Raw genomic sequence first — 21704 nt, forward strand, 5'->3', positions numbered from 1 at the left:
CATGGATGAGGTAGGAAGGAAGATGACGTAATCCTGATCAAGTTTGAGTCCCGAGACTGCAGATGGTGAAATTAATTCTTAATCAACTTCTGTATTTAAATTAACCTCGACTAGCTCTGGAAAAGCTAGTAAGTGGACCTTGAGTTACTTTTTTCTTTTTTAAATTTTATTAACTAAGTGTGCAGTCAGAGCAGGTAAAACAATCAATTTAAAGATGAGAGGGAATTCTGATCAAATGGAAATAAAATGTGTAGCATAAGTGTTTATTCTTCATTCATACCCTGTTAATCATCTTGCAACCGTTCATATTTATCATGCGACCTCTTATTGTTACTTTAGAACGACACAACGTGATAAATGAAAAAGTTGAATAGTAAGAGATTTTGGTGTTGAAAGTGGCTGAAAAGTAGAATTACACAAAACCGTTTAAGCAGTGAAGTTGTTGTGTTAGTGCGAAAATAAAGTTGAAATGTTACATACACGTTATTCAATGGATTTTGATTTTGCAAACCCATTTTGTTAGCCAATTTGGGAGGAAGGTCTAGCAAAGCCAGACTAGCTACTTTGCAAACCAACCATGAGAAACTAACATAGAAATCTGTCCCTACATGTGCATCAGCAAATGTGGAGCTGCCACACACTGCAGCTCCACGTATATTCACCTAAACTCCTTGCTATAATCACCTATTAAGATACATGACATTCATTTTGCAGACATTTTTTTGTCTAAAGTGGAAACAGTCTGGGGCTGTGTACATGTGGACGGGAGGAAACTGGGATCCTCACACACCTTCAGATACCGACAGAGATACAGCTGCCCTAGATGCAATTTTTGGGTGGAGGAGTAAAACACAGCAACTCTGATCTATTATTACAAAGACAGGCCCTACTCGCACATACACTCCAGAGGGTAAAGAGCTATTTCCATAGTCTTTTGTCTGTTGTCTTAATCTATCAGTTTGTGTAACACTGATATTGAAGTATATTAAATAGAAATAGAAGTATTGCAGTGGAAGACGTCTACATTCATTCATTCAAATGTTCTAAAAAGTTTAGTTTCACACAGCATGCAATAATCTTTGTACCACAGTTTGTTGCTCTGTTTTCTTTGCACACTGTTGAAGGGCCATTAAAGCCACATGGGGGGGGGGGACCAGACGAGGTCACAGCGGCTCATGGGACCCTCCCGGTTTTTGCGAGAGCGGCCTGAGAAGGGCTCCGCCTGTGCCAATTCCAGGGTGATGTAAGGACTCGGGTCCCTGTGAGGGCGATGCGAAGGCCTCACTGCCATTTCACGGTGCCCTCATCTGACCTTTTCATTGAGTCAAACCAAAGGAAATCCATGTCCATGACCTTTGTGGTGCATCTCGCCATTCTGGCACAGGAAGAAAAAAGCGGCTGATTGGGAATGAAAAGGGCAGGCCCGTGTGCACACAGGACACACGACCCTTGAACTCTAACCTTTAAGAAGTGTCCTGAGGGAGAGATGGGTGTGGGATTTGATTGGAAGTCTAATATGGGGGATCGTCAACATTGCTTAACTAGCCAACGTGGGGATGAAACCACTCGGGGTTGTCAGGAATGCCAGGAATAGTCACTGATGTGAGGGGAAATTGCAAAGTGAGACGAGTTAATGCAGCTATTAGAGCTTCATTGTGCTACCAAATCGCAATGATCGAATTGATCTAAATGATTTAACAAAATGTCATTGTGCATACACAAACACGCCACTAGGAGGCTGACTTGTCCCACACTACCCATCAACCATCGCTGTGCTGTATCCGGGTAAAGGAGGCAAACGCAGAGCATGGACCTAATTGATTGGGTCAAGGTTTTTGGATGTCAACAGTGAGACGACGCTTTAATCCCGCGCTCAACAGTGAGATGAATGCGTGAGACGAGCGCGCGAGACTTTTCTCATTGATGTCGAGCTCCACTTCCCCTCTCACAGTTTGAAAGTGGAGGAGGAAATGGGTTTGACTAAACTCCAGAGATTGTGTGTGAGAGGAGGAGGAGGAGGAGGAGGAGGAGGACGGAGGAGTCAAAGTAAGCCCCGGAATAAAGACAAAGAACTTAATTTGAAGTCATTGTAGCTCTGTATTAGAGGCGTGATGTGCTTCTTTAGTGCAAGGCATGACCAAAAAAAAAAAAATTAAAGTTCTGAGGTAGACAGAGAGGAGGAGGAGGAGGAGGAAGGGGACATATATGGGAAAAAAGAGACTGGTCTTATGATGAGTCGAGGCACGTATCTCCGCTCAACCGTGTCTTTCTGGGCTTCGAGCTCGCAGCTGCGGCGGCGGGTATTGAATTCAGATGCGGCCTGTCTCCCCGCTCTGGCCGCTACAGGTGGAAATGCTCTTATCAATACGGACTGTCCGAGCCTGACTGCGGGCCGATCCGTCTCATTGATGATTTTAGGTGCCCCTGCCCTCCCTCTCCTCCCGGAGGAGCCCATTGATTAATGTCTGGGTCACAGTGGTATTTCCATATTGATGGCTCGATTGATGACGGCGCTCCAGGAACAAGCCGTATTGACCAGCTGGAAAGTGATACGTTTCAAACTGTTTTGGCCTATTTACTTATGCATAATAATGGCGCATAATGACTGTAAGGTATGTAACATATGTGGTGGAGGTCTAGGTGAAAAATTACGTACATAATGTAGGCTATACGAAATATATTCTACGTGCAAATTCAGCAATGCTATTAGCCTATATCCTGTGGAAAAAAACAACACATCAATATTGCTACAATAACAACCTGTTATAGGGGTAGAGTAAGGGTGATCTGGACATGGGGCAATTATAGCCTACCTATATTATTTCCTCTCCTCATATGAGTGAAAATAAAAAACTTTTTTTTGCTGAGCCCTACTGTAGCTGAGAAACCACACAATTATTATAATATTTTATTTTGTTCCCTCTTTTATTTTATTTTTCTCTATTAAGAATGTAAATGGTTGACATCATATAGTTCACAAAAGGCAGATGACAATAAGAATAAATAATGGCATGAAGAAAAAGTAACATTATATATATATATATATATATCACCTAATAACTGGTTATTATGATGTATGGTAGATACACTTTCACTTTTCTTAATTTCTATTAACATGTTCCAGATACTGCACATAATCAAAATTGCATGTCCTCATTGGTGTGACATCAAGTAGGTGGGCGGGCCATGCAGCAAACCGGAAGTTGACCATGCATGTCCTTTCCTGCAACCATACCTGCAACGCATGAGGTGAGGAAAATGGGTTAAGCTTTAGCTAGTTTTCATCATAAGGTCATAAAATTGGTATAGCTAATATATTGCACCAACTTTGATACAAACATGAATATGATGTACTACTCTAACAAAATCAGTAAATATATATCATGTCACTAATTTTGGAATTAGGTTTTTTTTTGGGACAGCTGATGGTTTTGGGAGATTGGGACAGTGCTAAAAGGCTTTACTAAGAAGAAAATTCTTAACCTTGCAAAAGATACCTATTGTGCATGCTCTAGATTAGTGCTTCCCAACCTCTTAGTGTGTGCAGACCCCTACTCAACCACAAAAATGTTCATGACTAGCTGGATTTTGCTAGCTGTTAAAAAACACCAAGTTTACCCTAATACACTAACCAAGCCAACACTTAGTTTAACCTTGACCTCTTAAGCCATCCCTAACTAATCCTTAATGCTGATTGCAGAGTAGAATGGTGGATGGGAAGAGATATGCAGAAAGACAGCAAAAGGGAGAGCACGGGGAAAGAAAAAAAATATATAACCCAGTGGAGTGAGGACAGGAATAAAGGGAGGGCGGAGGAGGTTGTGACAGTGAGGAAAGGCACAAAAAGGTTTGCCACGCCTCCTTGGAACATGATATAATCTTTCGTCCTCAAATGGTTAGGTAACATCTTCAGTATTACAGAAATGTATCATGTCTTGGACAATTTGTTTTTGAATTTATGGAACGAAAACGTACACAATTCAATTACTGTACCAATCTCACTACCATCACTACTAATGTCGATATTATTACTATTAATAACTTCGTAAAAATAAAGTATGACATTGTTTTTTATAGCATTTTTACCATTCCTTATTAAAAGATAAGATCAAATATGATTTATTGATCACCAGGAGTAAATTAAGTATTACAGACAACAAACAATCCAGTGAGGTACAAATAACTAATAAATCAAAATTAGAAAGCTATAGCCTATAGGCAGTGTGCATGAATGTAATATAGAATGTTAATCTTTGCTTTTTTATTTTTTACCATCTCCAGGAGTCCAAACACTGTTAAAATCAATCTGAGAGGGGAACCTAACACTTTGGTTGAACAGCTTATGTTGTAGCTCACAGAAATCTGGGGGGGGGGGGGTTAAAGGGGTTCAAATGTGCTTTAGTTGGGGTAACAACTTTGGCATTCCTAAATGTAGTTGATTAGGGACTTTTTGTTAAAATACTTTGAAAATATTATAGCAAAGATGACCACAAGAGCAGGCAGAATCCCACAAAACACCACATGATAAAGGATTTAGATAGATAGATACTTTATTGATTCCCAAGGGGAAATTCAAGGTCCCAGTAGCTTAAAGACATCACACACAACATATGCATACATCATAAACAGGATGATAAATAAAATAAATAAAAAGTAAGGTGCTCTATGAGAGTGTGGGTCATGGTGGTAGTGCAAGACATAGTAATATATAAACTATAGCAGTGCAAGGATAAGGTAAAAAAAAATATGGGCATTATAAGGGACTAAAGTAGACCGTAGGATAGATACAAATCAACAGTCAATATCAATATTAGAGGTTTGAAGTTTGAGTAATAGGATTACATCCATTGCTCAAGTATTAAGTTAGACCTCAGTCCAGCCTGGGGGAAGGAGGGAGGGAGGGGTTGTGCATATGATTTAAAGTAACTAAACTAACTTATTAAAAACTCAACTACAAGTATCATGTCATATTGGGTTGCATGTCAATCAGCAGCATTTGTCAGCTACAAAACAAGACTGTAAAAAAACAGGCCTGGCAATCACTACTTTGGTCAATGAGTTTTCAAAGCAACATGAGACCGCTAAGAGTTTCAGGTACATTGTTAAGGAAAATGCTAAATTATTTAGCGGGGACCAGTCTCAGAAATCAATCAGTCTTATAATGATATGATGGACATACACTATTGTACAGGGATTAGCAAGTTCTGCTAATTGGCATGCAACCTAATTTGACCTTTTGCAGCCCTGCTTGTAATGGTGATTTACTTATATGAAAGTTATTTTGGGAGGTGTTTACATGGTTTTGTCAGCCCCTTACTGCTGTGTGATCATATTGCTGTCATATTTCCACGCTGTTTTGTTTTAAAGTGGCTAGTTTTTCTTCATCAGGTCAAGTGCACACACTGCATAATGCAGAACAAGCCCCACAGAGAGCCCAGAGTTGTGAACCCAATTTTGCAGACACCCTCATTTAAAGAACAGGGAGACAACAACATGATTCTGTGGGACTTGTTCTGCTTGTTGTGGATATTGCTTTGGAGACAGAGGGCATTGTGTGGAGATGATAGTCAGAGAAAAATAAACAAAGCGTTGAGCAGAACCGATCCCACTTTTCACTTTTAGGGTCAGTGGTCGAAATGGGCTCTCGGCCTCCAGGTCCCTGTGACATGGATCAGGTGCCCCAATGTATATCTGCTGATTACATCTCCTGAAGTGGAAAAAAATGCAAATAATAAATGTATGAGCAACGTGCTTGTTTTTTTGCTTGATTAATTATGCCGTTTAATTCCAGATCCACCACGCCGCTCCACCGTATAATTTCCCAGTGGTCTTGGCTGTTTCTTCTCTCACTTGCGCTCTCTCCTTTTTTTTCCTCATTGCAAAATGAATCATGGATCCAACCGTCTGTACCCGGGGGAGAGCGGCGAGCTGGCAAACGGGCTGACCAATCATGAGCATCAGAGGCAGACACACAGACGGAGGGAGCCTTTTGTTGTGTGCTGCACTCATCAAGTTAGAAGACAACTACCGATTTGGCCTCAAGAAAATGAAAAGATGGAGAGTAAGGAGGCAAAATAACCAACCGTGTTTATCAGTCTGTTTTCTCTCTCTTGTTACATTAAATCTCCTCTTTGCTCTGCAGGCTTATCCAATCGGACTGGCCAGTGTGGGTGGCAGAGTCTCAGCGCCATTCATGATATCAACTGGGACCATGGCCGCTCCTCTATTCCCAGCCTGGCCAACCCTCTGTCAGCCTCCTGACAGTTCCAGGTTAGCCTCTTTCTCCTCTCTCCCCTGGCCCTCGTCTTCTCTCTCCTTCAGCTTTCCTCTCCAGCTCTCCCAGGGGCCCCACTGAGAATACTGCTCAGATCCAGGCCTCTGAGCCCCAAAGCCGGCCCTAATCCTCTGCATCGATTGCCCTGAGAATTTCCTCCCCAGCACAGCAGGCCCCACTCCCTGGCACTCACACTCCTCGACCCTGAACAGCCAGCACTTCTCAGTTAGAGAGACAGAGATAATAGGGTCAGGCATATTACCTGTGTCTTCTCAACAGATGGGTCTTTTTGATGTGATGTGTGTTATTGGGTGGCGATAGCAAGCTGCACGTCGTAGCTCTTGAGAGTGCTGATGTTGTTGCCTCTCCAAATTAGACTTAGCTGTGATCGGCTCGATGCACATCTCTCAATGTTTCAAACTGATCTGAGAGTCTTTTTTTTAACCCAAGTTGCAGTCACAAAACTGACAGAGAAGTCTAAAGAGTTAACTAAAGGATAAATGGTTGAAACAGTTAGCTAAAAGTAACGGATAAATGGTTAAAATACTGTAGTTAGCTAAAAAATGTAATGATAGATGGTTAAAATAGTTAGCTAAAAGTAATGTATAAACAATTAAAACTTCCGTCTTTTTACATTACATGTCATTTAGCTGACGCTTTTATCCAAAGCAACTTACAATTGCTACATATGTCAGAGGTTGCACGCCTCTGGAGTAACTAGGGGGTAAGTGTCTTGCTCAGGGACACATTGGTTGATGTATCACAGTGGGAATCGAACCCGGGTCTCCCACACCAAAGGCGTGTCATATCCACTGCACCATCACCACCACCCATTTTTACCTCCAGAATGTAATAGGAGGCAAACTTGACCAAAGTGGGATAAACATTGTCATAGTTTACAACTGCATGGAAAATGATTGTTACAATATCCACTTTTATATAGTCAATAGTTTTAATTAACAGATTTTTATAGCGACACATATCTTTTAAACATTTTAAAATCAGTTCAGACTGGTGTTGTTTTGAAGGGGTACTACAGCTCTTCTGATGGGGCTGTGGGGTTACACCTGGAAAAAACCTGAGTTTAGAACACTCGATAAGTTTGAAATATACAGTTCGTTGTTAAAAAGTCTGAGAACTCTAAAACGGCAATCTCCTGGCATAAGGATAGACCGTATTTCCATCCATCGTGCTGATGAAGATGAAGTAATGGAAGTTTGCGAATGCTATACAACTCTGAAGATGAGAAAGCATCATTACTAGAGTCCTATTGGGAACGCTCCCATAGAGGTATTTGAGAGGTATTTTCTTCTACCTCAGTCTGCTCGTGGACAAGACCAGCATGCAATGTATCCAGTACAATAGTGGGTGATTACACAAAATGCTGCTCTGTGGATCAGTTAGAGCATCTCTGTCAGTACTGGCATTTAAGAGCCAATACAGATGCTAATGTAACATACTCTGTTTAAACAGGGCTCTGAGCCACATTTGTTAATCAGCCCCCGAGATAGTTTTGGCAAAATCGGTTTCCAGTCCTTTTTGGGTACAACTTACAAAATTGGTTGACTTTTTGTCTGTGACACACACACACACACACACACACACACACACACACACACACACACACACACACACACACACTCCCAGCCCTCTATACTTCAGTGCATCGCTCTCTCATACCTCTCCTTCCCTGCCCTTTCCTGACGCCTGCTTCCTTCCTTCCCTCACTCTCTCTTCCCGTTCTACCCTTGCTCTGCCTGCTCTCCTCTTGTCTGCTCCCTCCCTCCTTCCCCTCCTTATCTCCTCTCTCCCCCCCTTTCTCTTTATTAATTTATTGGGTTGTTATTCTCCTTGCCTGGCTCTGCTAATGAAGGCAGGATGCAGATGAGGGCGAAGGTCGTCTCCGTAGCGATCGACCCCATCGCCCCGCAGTATGGCACTCTGACTGGCACAGGTCAGTGGCAGCTGTCAATCAACACACATGCACATTCACATGCACGCATGCACTCACACACACTATCACTCAAATAAATGCATACACAAAGATATGAGCTATTACAATTAACAGTTCTTAATTAGCCATACAAATTTGGATGCTTTGGAGCACAAACTTTGACAGTCCTTTATAGTGGTTTGGATTTATAACCCCTTGTAATGTAGTAGGCAATAACATTCAACCCCTAATCATAGTTTTTACACGTCTGTGAAATTGTGAGCAGCTACACCAGTGATTTTTTTTTTTAAATCATTTTTCGAGGCCTGAGGATCTAAAAATGTCCAGAGTTTAACCAGAAGTTTAAAAAGTAGAAGTCTGAAAAATTTAATTTTGGGTAGCTTTTTAGGTAAACCTAGCTGTCCTCTATTTAGTCTACCCTCTTTGATATAAGTAGGGTGGACAGTGAGACAGTGTGCTACAAAACACATGGGATGAACAGTGTATGTAACTTAATACAATTCAACAACAACACCACAAACTAAAGCCTCCAAAATGATCATAAAGTTGACACAATCAACACATCTGTAAAACAATATAACCTTCATTGAAGTAGAATCCATTGCAGAGCTGTTCTATTAGACTGAATTTGTTTTAAATAATACATTGACTGAAAGTATTATGTAATGTTCTGTCAGTTGATCATTCCACATCTTTGATCCAGAATGTTATATCTCAACAACTATTGGATGGCTCGCTATGACATTTTCTACAGAAAACCATGGTGCCCAAAGTATGAATATTGAAGAACTACAGATCTGCACTTGCATAGTGCGGTTATAGCTGGTAGAAGGTCGCAAAGCAAATGCAGAAGTGCCATTCACCCTGTTACGAGTTGATGAACCACTGAAACGATTTTGGAAACATTATTTTAAGGTACATTATTTTGGTGCGAGTTTGCCAGATCGGGTAGCACATCTGTAGTTAGAATGAGACGTAAGAATAATAGTAACGGTAATGGACAATTCCACTTCCAACCTGTAAGGGGGACTGAAGCGGAAAAGTTCTTTGGTTTTGCTTTAAAGGCTTTGGTGATCCCCTGAATTTTTCCTCTAGCGCCACCATGAGGTTGACATTTGTGGTTTTGAGGAATATGCCTTAACTTCTACAGTATTGGATGGATTGCCATTATATTTGGTGTTGACATTCATGTACCATTCCAGAGGAATTGTTATCTTTTTATCTAGTACAATAATAAGGTCAGTATTTCAATTTGTCCAATAATTTGGTTTAAAGCTAAATAGCTGCAAAACTAATGACATTTCCATCATACTCTGCTAATTTGTGTTTGGTGCCAATTAGCAAATGTTGCATTGTTGTTAGCACGCTTACACACTAAAGTAAGATGACAATGGCAAACATTATACCTGCTAAACTTGTCATTGTGAGCATGTTTTCATGTTTCTTCTTTTTCTATCTTGTTAATCATATTTTGACCCTTAAGGGGGTCGGGGGGTCCTGACCAACAAGATGCGAAACGCTGCCATATAGCACATATAATGTTTCCAAAAGGCATATCTCCAACACGTGCACGCACAAATACACAGCCAGTCTTTCATTTAACACACATTAGCGTGTCCACAGGTTGAGGTGCTGAAGTGTCTAACCCCTGCCCTGTCGTTCATTGGCCTCGACATGGCGAAGACCTCTGAATTGCTTCTCCCTGCGTCCCGTTTGCCAGTACTTGTAGAATTTACAACCTCTGCTCTTCATCACAGCATGTCAAGAGTGTGTGTGTGTGTGTGTGTGTGTGTGTGTGTGTGTGTGTGTGTGTGTGTGTGTGTGTGTGTGTGTGTGTGTGTGTGTGTGTGTGTGTGTGTGTGTGTGTGTGTGTGTGTGTGTGTGTGTGCGTAAATGTTTGTAAATGCTCTCTGCATTCAGACATTCTGTATGCATGTCAATTTTGTTCGTGGTTATTGTTGTGGTGTATTTGTGTGCTCAGCCATGTTCTTGAGTGTGTTCACCTGTATCTGGGCGCCTGAATGTGCATGAGACACACACACACACACACACACACACACACACATATATCTCTATTAGCAGTATAGTAGTGTTAACAGTGTTATGCCATGCGTGAACCTCCCCACCTTTCCCTCATATCTATGCAAAGCTGGGGTCCTGTCAATCAGTCACCTTGGTGACATAGAGCCCCACCTCCCCAATTAGAGCTGACAGGGCAGGATTAGGAGGGGGGCGGGCCCCCGCCGACCTGCCTACGTGTCAATCACGCGCCGGGCATCCACACGCCTGTTTACTGTCAGATCCCATCTCCGTCTGTCAGACTGCACGGTAACCGTCGCCCAGGGAGGAGAGGAGGAGGGTGGGGGGAGGCGGAGAGGGGGGAGGAGGAGATCTGATCAGAATTAACTATGCTTCTCCCCACAGACCGGCCGTGCTTTTAATTCATGAAAGGGATGAGAGAAAAGTGGGAAGAGAGGGAGTGATAGAGGGAGGAGAGCATTTAAAACCCAGAGCAGGGCCTTCTTTAGAAGTTTTCAGAGTGATGTTTCGTCTCTCCCTGACAATCACTTTTCTTCTCCTGCTGACTCTCTCTCTCTCTCACTAGATTTCTTTCGAAGGTGTGATTCATTCCGCCTTAAAGCTGCACAGCCTTCCTCTCTTTCTCTCTCTCTCTGAAGTTGTTATTTGACCCCAGTTTTTTAAAGTCGCACAAATTTGTATTAGTGTTTTTTTTAGTTAGAGAGTTAAGGTCAATTTATTTAGTTCTGCACATGCTCATGCAAATTTGTGTCTCTGTTTCAGTACGTGTCTGGGGATGAGGGTCCTGCCTACACACCTACAGTATGTGAATGCATAATGTTGTTATGCTCCTTAGAATGTGTGCTTTAAAGCAATGTCATGTGTGCAGAGTGTACACAATGCTTGTGTGTGTGTGTGTGTGTGTGTGTGTGTGTGTGTGTGTGTGTGTGTGTGTGTGTGTGTGTGTGTGTGTGTGTGTGTGTGTGTGTGTGTGTGTGTGTGTGTGTGTGCGTGCGTGCGCGTGTGTATTCTTGGCTCCGTGGTCCCTGGTGTGTGTGTGCATTTCTTCTTTTTAGGGTCTCTGGTGGTGGCCTCACTTTGACCCCGGTGCCCTCACTCTAATCCTTCAGCAAATGAGGGCTGTGTGTGTGTGTGTGTGTGTGTGTGTGTGTGTGTGTGTGTGTGTGTGGGGGGGGGGGTGTTCGGTGGTCTGCGCCAAGCCACAGTTTTAGTATTTTCGAGGACCAGAGTGAAGGTCCTGGGGTTATGAGGGATGAAGAAGAGGGAAACAATAGATTGTGCTGGAAGAAAAGATAAGGATTTGTCAACATTGTGTTGGCCACCAGTGGTCATATGGGATTGTCTCATTACCTCCACCAAAGAGCGTATGTTTTTTGTCCCATCATATTTGTTTGTTTTTAATTAGCAGGATCAAAATGTACTAGATGTATTGCCATTGGTAGAAAGTATAGTCCAAAAAGCTTTTATGGTTTTTGGTGTAGCTAGCTTCACTATGTTGCCATTTATAAACCACTTAAACTGTTCTTAGATTCCTTGGTTCGCCTAGCTAGCCTATTTTTTGCCTCAACAGAACACTCTTAATTTCATCCAATCTTCAATCCATAATACGAAATACATCATGTATTTGGAAGACGCTTAAAAAAGTTATTCATTTGTTTTTTGACGTCATGTTTACTGTGGTGCCAGACATGGCCGAGGTTATCGTGCAATTGCAATAGAGCTGGGCAATATATAGATATTATATCAATATCGTGATATGAGACTAGATATTGTCTTAGATTTTGGATATCATAATATCGTGATATGACATAAGTGTTGTCTTTTACTGGTTTTAAAGGCTGCATTACAGTAAAGTGATGTACTTTTCTGAACTTACCAGACTGTTCTAGCTGTTCTATTATTTGCCTTTTCCCCCCTTAGACATTATATCCACATTACTGATGATTATTTATCTAAAATCTAAGTGTGAAGATATTTTGTTAAAGCACCAATTGTCAACCCTAGAATATCGACGCAATATCAATATCGAGGTATTTGGTCAAGAATATTGTGATATCTGATTTTCTCCCTATCGCCCAGCCCTAAACTGCAACCACATCTAGATGAAATGTGAACCTCTTAACTCCAAGCAATCCTGCAATATGTGATGGCTTATCATCTATAGGTGGCGCTACTGTAAAGTATTCTTTTAATTGGCCTTAACTTACTGGTCACGAGTCTTACTTGGCATGATTCATATTTGTACAACAAAGAGTTAACCCTTCAATAACTGAATTTGTGGCCACTTGGGAGCACCAAAGAAAAAGCGATGAAAACAACATTGACATATTATCACTTAAGTTGATATGACAAACGTCTTAGCAAACATTCACTCATTCACACATATCCAGCAGTTACAGAGCAACATTCATTTTGAGTTGCGTTTCTGATCACCTGGTAAATGTAAGTCCTGAAGAGCTGCAGATTATGATGATAATGTTCTGGAGGTTCATCACTACGAGTGACCTCTTTCACAATGTTTTCACATCGTCATTTGGAACATTGTCATCAAAATATCGATAATAGCCGCTTTAAAGAAAACGCATATCTGAATGTCTTATTTAGTTCAGATTTAGATGCACATTAAAACATTTTCTGTTAATTAAAAATAAATATTAAGAGCATTTTGTGCCTGCCTTGGGCGGAGGTATGAGCTCCCTGGGTTTTTAGTTATCTCTATTTCTTGCTTCCACATTGTCTCTTGAATATATATTTTTGCACTGTGTCTGCATGATTGTGATGTGAATTAATAAATGTCAGTTTATTTTGGATAAGGGTTGTCAGCCATCGTGCAACATGCTGCTGACAGGTATACATGTACCATGTCATTTCTGCTGATAGCTGTATGTTCTCAGTATTTTTTTGGTACCCGGCATATGTGGGTTGAACATGTTAGTGTGTGTTTGCATTAGAGATGCGTTGCAGGGTTGAGTGTGAGACGCAGCTCAGGTGTCTGTTGGTGTCTGCTGAACGACCTCGCTGCAGGGAACAGGCTATCAGGCTTAGAGGGAGGCTATCATGTTAATTACTTTACACACACCCTGCCAGCCAAGCGTGCAACCTAACTGCTGAGCTCACACACACACACAAACACACAAACACACAAACAATCACACATGCACCTTGGCACAAACACTGTTAAGCTCATGCACGGACACACAAGCTCAGTCGTCTTTCTTTCATTTTCGTCGTTTTTCTGTCTTCCCACTCTCGCTGTTTGAAGGCCTTGGACATCAATTCCCTTTTGCTTTCAAGAAAGATTGTTTTATATTCTAATCAATTCAAGTCCGTCCTGTGAAATTAATTGACATTCATTCGATGATTTTAAATTCCTTCGAGACTGTTCTTTTGTTTCAGGCTGTCAGCGAACTGCAAGTGAGATCCGGCTAAATGTTTTGTCATCTCACACTCCAGGGTAAGCCTGCTCCAAAGCGTGAGCCTGAGGTCAGCTTAACCTCCGCACAATCTCGTCTCTCGCCGACTTTACCGCTCGTGATGCAGGGGGAACGATACAGAGTCATGATCAGAAACTTGGGTGAAGCTCCTTCTTCAGTAGCAGCCTTCACATGTCTCCTCAGGGTTTTTTTTATTTTTTATTTTTTTTATTTTTCAGAATCATGTCTGTTGTTTTGAATGGCGTGTCCAGCGCTCTCAGGCCAGGGAAACAGAGGAGTGGTATTGGCTGGGGGTTGACGCCTTTAGTTAAATGATTCTGGCACACAGAGGGATTGCTTTGGGAAGTTGTCATCCATCATTATTTTAGAATGACTCAAAGCAGCCCCCTGCTTTTGGGGTTATGGTCTGGGATCCATGATTGATGTGAAGTGGATGTGTGTGTTTGAGGGAGGACCCAAAAAGAGACTAATAATTAAAGATAGGCTACTAGTTAATGTTCATCTGGAGAAGTGTGTTTAACATCTGCTCTTTTTTATGCTCTGTTAAGAGGAAGTTAATAGAAGCTCCTCTGGTTAAAGTTACTCTAAATCAGATAATAATAATGATCAATGTAACATTTTGTGGATCCTACCATGTGGCCAAAGGTCTATAGCTATTTATCTTTGAAGGAGCTCTGATTTCTTGGACGTCTCTTCCCCATTTTGTATGTGAGTGCCTGTTCATGTGCCTGGATGCAACCCTGTGTGTACATTATCGTATTTCTTTAAGCTGAAGCACTTTGTCTGTATTTGCCTTTCTCCCTCTTCCTTTTCCCGGGTTCAAGTCTCACCTAAGTTAATTCTTCAATTAGTGTGATCCCGATATTCAGGAGAGATCATGGAGGGAGCCCTGCAAATCGATGTCCAATTAGCAAAGGCTCCCTAGCCCAGAGAAGAGGGGGTCGCCCGTTATGGTCATCTTTAGAGAACAGGAGGTTAAGGTGGGGTCTGGAGTTGAAGGTAGAGGTTTAGAGGAGAAGAGTTTATAATAAAAAAAAGGAGGAAAGGAGAGGAAGCATTAAAGAGGGATGAAAAGTGGGTGAGAAGAAAGCATTTGAGGTCTCTAAGTGGGTGGAGGTGAGGAGGGACCATCGGGGTCTGAGGAGGTGGGGGTGTAGATGTTAGATGCTCAATCAAGCTGTGTTAGGACAGTGTAATTAATCCACTGAAGATGTCTGATTGCAGATGACTTTGGGAATACCAGAGTGGTGGCTGGGTCTCGGGGAAAGGGGGGAGGGCAGGAACAAGATGGATGCAGGGATGCGAGGAATGGAAAAGCGGAAGGGCAAACAGAGGGAGAGAGTGAGATTAATTGAGACAAGGGAGATACAGTACCTTTTTTTAAATGAGAAGGATGAGTTTCAGTGACAATGTAAGAAAAGGAAAGAAGGGGGGGGGGGAGAAAGAATTGATCATGTCAGGGTTAGGTCGAACCATCACTCACAGCACTGTAGGGATAAAGACCTCCACCAGATGTATGTAAAGAAAGAATCACAAGGCTTGCTAACTCATCCCTGAGTTTCTCACTGCTAAAACACTCTCTCACGAGACAAATGAGTCTCTATGCTGTTCTAATGCTAATATGCTTTTAAGGCACTATTAGCCGGCAGAGTTTCGCTTTTATTTAATGGACTATTCATTTGTTTGAATGCATTTTCTCTCGGTGGATACTCTACAGAGTTGGCTTGGCTTTAGCTCAGCTCCTGAACGGCACATGATTTACTTACCCACAGCTATTTGGAGGCTAAGCCTTTATAATCTAATTGAATTTGATAAAGCAGAGTAATCATCAAGAGTATTATGGCGAGTACTCATCATACTGATATGGTAATGTTGTCGTGATTAAATGTTTTCAGTAAGGGTTGTCTGAATGTGTTTTAAGCTGCATTCACTTTGTTGCGGTACGCCGTTGATGGCGGAGCAAACGTTCATTGTTTTCAGCAGGAGAATGACAGTAAACCATGCTGGATATTCACAAGGTGCTACCTTTCACACATGCAGGTTGAAAATGCTGACAAAAGTTGAATTCTCTAAGTGTTTGACTTCTTTCATGGCAGAGAACACAGACTGGATCTTGACGAGTCGAAAAAAGCCCTTTTTCCTCTCTTGACAATTCAAGTCAAATGGGTGCACACACATGTACAAAGAGTGCAGTCTGTAAGTAGTATGAAAGTGACACATTTTTGTTTTGGCTCTGTACTGGCTTTATTTTCTATTTGTTTATATTTTCATTCTTATGTTGCATCTGTCTCTGTTCTCTGCCTATCGCTTTAACTATTATTGTAAAGCACCTTGTCACGTCAAGAATTTCAATCTGATTAAAGCTGCTTTAAACTTTCATTTTAGTGTTTGAATTCATATCAGATGAGTAGTGTAGCAACTGTAGCCCTTTTTATACATAGTTGCTAAAGACGTTGGTACATGTTAAAATACAGTACATCTAACTAAAATGGAAACCATCTGTCTGTCTGTCCTATTCTTTCGACAACTATGTAGTGTATTGAGAGGGGACCCTCGACTGTTTGCTCTCTATCGATCACTACGGTACATTCAAGAACAGATGAAGACAGAGAAACTGAAGATGTTACATTGTAGCTAACTCAAATAATTCAAGCATCAGTAATGTAACTTTTAGAATAAACGATTTTCTTCCCGGAAATAGCCTGTCCCAAATAGCTAGCTGTTAGAAAATGATGTGTATACTCTAGCATTGCTAGGGGACACAACTATGTCATAGCAGGTCTATTGCTCAGGACCCGAGGAAGTGCAGTTGTTTGGATGAGCCCTTCTCGAGAAAGTTGCAAGCAGCAATACCGTAGGCCAAGCAATCGGCCCGTTTTGAACTGGCACTGCACTGTTATGAATAAAATCATCATATTAATATTCATGTCCAAGTCTTTGCAGTCAATAACAACTTATAGACCTCAGCATCCACTTGATATCATGTGTAGTGTTACTCTACCAGATCTGTACTGTAACCAGCTTCCTTTTAGCCTAATTTTCACCCATCAGGCTATTTTTGCATTTCCATTGTCAGAAGTTGTGAATGGCACCAATAGAGCCGCTCCATTCCATCCTGTTACCCCTCCGTCGAGGTGCATAGCACACTGATCCCTTACTAAAAGACGAAGCTAGAAACACTGCAGTCCGCGATTGGTGCAGACATTCCTCTGCATCATCGGTGAAGAGGAAATACAGCGAGAGCTAAATGGAACCGTGAGGAATAAAAAAAATGTTCAGCTTGTTTCTCAGCACGTGGCTGTGTTTAGGTTTGTGTCCTAACGGGTTACCTATAGGGTTGGGTACCGTTTGGATTTTTACGATTCCGATGCCGAACCGGTACTTTTAAAACTATTCTGATTCCTTACCGATTTCTAAAACGATTCTTGAAAAACTGAATAATGACATCAAAGAAATGCTCTTTTATGGAGTTTTTTTTTTAAATTGAAAATTATTTAAATTTAACAATATATTAATGTTTTAGAGTACTTCAATATTAATAAGTAAACATAAGTCACCTAACACATAACTACAATAATTTAATAAATTACACTATTAAAGGAGAACTCCGGGCAATTTTTACGTTAATCTTGATTGCTATATATATATGAGTACTGTCGATAGCAAAAAAAACGAGCCGAATCGGTGCTAGCAACACGGAGCCTCACCTATTTGTGAGGGTGAAATAAAATAAATATTTTCGCCGCGAAGACTTGAACGGTCTTCTGGAAGACCTCCACCAGACCAGCGGGCGCTTGTTGGATTGTTGTCGGCCTCAGCAAGCGAGGGAGGCGGGGAGGAAGTAGAAGGATGCCGGTCCGGGCTGCTAGCCTGGCTAAAGAAACTACCACACAATTTGCCACTGCAGAGACTCATATTCACCAACGACAGCACACAAAATGGATATATATGCTACAAATACACACGGAACTGCTGCGTGATGATTATTACCGGAGCCTGGCTGAACACACTCACTCATCCCAGACGGCAGCTAGCAGCTAAGAGGGTAGGTGAATTTAAACAATGGCTAAGTTGCTAAATGCATCTTGTTGTCATGTAAGGTCCCTGTTCATTTTGCACAGACATTTTAATTGCATTTTGTGTCTGTTAAGAGGCACAAAGGCACTCTTTATCTTATGCCCCCATAACTGCCGTTTTAGCTGAGTGGGAGCTCTCGGCATTAGCTGCAGCAGCTCCGTGTTGCTAGCACCGATTTGGCTCGTTTTTTTTGCTATTGACAGTACTCATTTACATATAGCAATCAAGATTAACGTTAAAATTGCCCGGAGTTCTCCTTTAACAAGTAACAACAAAATATGGGTATGCCAACCAGCTTCAAACTTTAGCAGTTCTTTTGCAGAAAAATGACCATATTTGCCTTCTCTGGCAATATACTACACCTCTCCTGACTTATGGCATGTCCTACACAGGAGAAAGGGCAGACAATTTGGCCAGGCTACAGGGTCTTGTCCTGAACGATAGACTAGCAGAGCAAGTGTTATATGTTTACTAGCGATCATGTGTAGTGAATGGTTAATGCTTTTACGTCCGTTTTGGTGAGCCCAGAGGGAAAATATGGCCTTTTTGAAAGTAGCCTACATTTACGATAGCTGCTAACGGTAGACTACAGAGATAGTGTGATATTTGTATGTCCGTTTCGGAGCGTGTACAAAAAGCCGTCTATCAGCAGTGATTGTAGAGTTCATGTCCGAGAATAGCGGGCACGTGCGCCACTCGGCAGAAAAGGGAGAAAGTAAAAAGAGTCTGCTGCAGAGGGAAAATATTTCAGTCGGAACTGAAATTTGCGTTCTAATCCAGTCTGAATACTACCGTTTGCGTAGGAACCGGTGCCATAGTGGAACCGGGTTTAGGTACCCAACCCTAGTTACCTATGGTTCTAATGGTACTATACCAAAAGTGTTTGATGGGAAAGCGTTTTTTGTTTGTCTCGGGGTTCTGCAGGTGACTAGCTGGGCCAGTCAATACTATTCCACTATTTCCCCCACAAACTCCTCGTTTGCCTTGTCTGTATATTTGTATTCATTGTCCGGTGTATAAAAACGATAAGGATTCTTAGACTGTTCACCTGATATGAATGTAAGCAACCTTCAAATGTAAAAGCTGAAGGTCAGCACTTGAACCTCACTTCAAATCCAATTTGGAACTACAGAGCCTAAACATTGTTATCACTGTCCTGCTACTTATGGACCACACGGTACATTTGTCCACTTGCTAGCATCTTCTAATTAAAATAAGGTTGTATATGAACATGTTTTTTTCTTCAGACCGTTGTACAGTCTGAGAGAAGGAGATGAGATTCCATTTTCCTTCATGTATTCATTTACAGAAGGAATTACATTTAATAATTAATGCAAAAATGCAACCTTTAATGCAGTCAATGAATAATTGAAAAAGAACATGATGCTATTTAATGGATTGCTTTTTATGTATCTGCATGGGTGGAATGGTCAAGGCCTGTGTTTATTAAAATCACCATGGCAAAAAAGAGGGCGTTCTGCACTTAGCTGACATCCTGTAACGCTGACCATCATTAAATTACATTTTATATTCAGATTAACCCACACAATTTGTCTATATTACATTTAGCATTTTAATGGAATTATCTAATGAGGTGATCGTATAGGAAAATTAATTGTGAAACCGTGTATGTGCAAACGTCTTTCAGGAGGGTTTGGTAGCAGCAAAGTAAGTCGTGCACAAAATGCTTGTTTGTGCACGCATGAATCAGTAATTATGTACTGCATATCTGCCATTATTGATAGACAAATCTGTTATGTTGCTTAAGAAAAACATATAAGTGCACACACATACCTGACAACATCATGATACACTACATAGCTTCATGACTCACGTCTGGCTCGAGCCGGTTTTCTCAGTATAATTTCTAGGGGAGACTGTGAGGGACACATGAACAACTTGAATGAAAATAATGGGAAGAGAAACGGTGGCAAAATAGAAAATTAGTGGAGAGAAAGGTGAACAGAAAGATGACAGTCTGAGATAGAGTGATAGGTAGATACAGGAAGACTGCAGAGAAAATTGTCCAGAGTGTAGAAAAACAGTGACAGGCAGTGGCAGAGTGGAGGGAGAAATGTAACAGACAGACTCGGGGAGAGCGAGGGAGAGAGAGACAGGCAGAGACAGACAGAGCGAGAGATAGACAGTGACAGAGGGAGAGATAGACGAGCCGTGTGAGGATGCAGAGAGTGTCCCCCTCTCTCGGCTGCTGCCAGAGGCAAACAGACAGCCTCTCTGCTGGTGGAATGCTAATGCAACAAGCTGCTCCTCTCTTGTCTTCCCTCCCTTCTTCACCTTTCTTCTTCTTTAACTCTCCTCTGTGCAGAAAGTTTAGAGACTATAGACAGAAGCATCGACTTTTATAATTGAGACCCCTGCGCTTTTATATTATGTGATCCGTCTATGCATGTTGGTTCTGCAAATCGGACGCAGTGAGTGTCTTCTCATCAGATAATGACTTTAATGGGATATTAGGTGTGTGTGTGTGTGTGTGTGTGTGTGTGTAGGGGAATCTTAGAGGAGTTATTATTTGACCTCTCTCCTGCACCCAGCCCCCAAGTCTTATACCGACATCATGTTTGTCTGCAGCTCAGTAGCCATGGCTACTGCGGTGTCAGTGGGGGGTCGCCATGTCAGGGGCCAGTAGAAGGTCAGTCAGTCGACCTCTCTCTGTCTGTGTCACAGTTGGCTGGCCTCTGACCCCCCCCCCCGCCTCAGACCAAAAGAGAGACACAAAGCAGTTGTTCAGGGAGGACAAATGTGTCCTGGCTCTATCGTCCAGGCAGGTTGTTAACTTCCATCATTCAAGACATTCGCATCACACCGAGAAACGGGCGAAAGAAAAGACAGCGGTTATTTTTCCTTTTGAAATCTGTCACATTTTCCTGCTGTGGCGACAGTCATCAGTTCTCAACTTCAGGCAAGACATAACCTTGAGTGGAGCAAGCCGACTGAGCCTGTCTCCCACCCCGCGCACAGTATGTATGTATGTATGTATGTCTGTCTGTCTGTCTGTCTGTATGTCTGTCTGTCTGTCTGTCTGTCTACATGGAGATGGCAGCTTCTGAGAAATGGTGGCACACTCTGAAGTGTGATCCATTTAGATAGTGGCAAGGTTCTCTCCCTACGCACATTCATGCACGCTTACGCTAAACACACACCATGCAGCAAACAAACGCGGTTGCGCTCGCTAACACACAAACCTGTGTGCTCGCGGACACAAAGAAACAGATCTCTCTTCTCTCTACACACACACACACACACACACACACACACACACACACACACACGGCAGTCTCTTGACATACACTTGCTTGGTTGACAAGTCATCTCAGATAAGCTTGAGTGACAGGTAGGGAGTGTTGACTACTAGTGTGTGTAGAACGCTCTGGTAGATATCGCCACCTTATGATTATTGTATTATAAAGTATTTACTTAATCAGATTTGTATAATTCACTTCTAAAATAACAGGTATCCGTTTCTAACAGATGTTGGGCAGATATTTATTTTTTCCATTTTGATCTTTATGTTGAGTTCATCTTGTATTAAGTATTTTCTTTTTCTTTTTTTAAGAGGCTGCCTCCCTCTGTTCCATTTCGGTTGTTAATTTCCCTGCCACATTTTTCTATCTCTGTTCAAACATATTGCACTGCCTTCGTCATCTAGAGAGAATCTTGTCACTTTTTTGGCAGCAGATGTATGTTCAAGCTATATTTTCAGGATTCAGGCCTTGCTTACACTCCCTCCCTCCACTCCCTATATATCCCCAGGCCTCACCGTACGCCATTCCTCTATTTTCTTATCTTCTTTCTTCTCCTACTTGCTCCTCTATGTCATTGCCAAATCTCTCCTGTCTGCTCCTCTCTGTCTTCTCCTCTCCCTCCCTCCTACCTCTCTCTGTTTCTTTTACACACCCTGTTCTCT

The 21704-nt window shown here is 41.9% G+C and overlaps 1 protein-coding gene across 4 annotated transcripts in view; it reads left to right on the plus strand.

Moving 5' to 3' along the window:
• Positions 1-2587: 2587 nt before the first annotated feature.
• The window catches only part of npas1 (neuronal PAS domain protein 1), a 64877-nt gene continuing 45760 nt past the window's right edge, over positions 2588-21704 (plus strand). For 2 of the 4 annotated variants that reach the window (XM_028573105.1, XM_028573108.1), the window contains exons 1-2: positions 4679-6061; positions 6143-6270. The gene's annotated coding sequence lies outside the window, so the exon portion shown is untranslated. Of the gene's footprint in view, positions 2613-3175; positions 3250-4678; positions 6062-6142; positions 6271-8147; positions 8229-21704 lie in introns of those variants that run through there. The other 2 variants (XM_028573107.1, XM_028573106.1) reach the window with 2 other exon arrangements.

This window comes from Perca flavescens, chromosome 3, assembly GCF_004354835.1.
Source record: "Perca flavescens isolate YP-PL-M2 chromosome 3, PFLA_1.0, whole genome shotgun sequence".
Classification (NCBI taxonomy): Eukaryota; Metazoa; Chordata; class Actinopteri; order Perciformes; family Percidae; genus Perca; species Perca flavescens.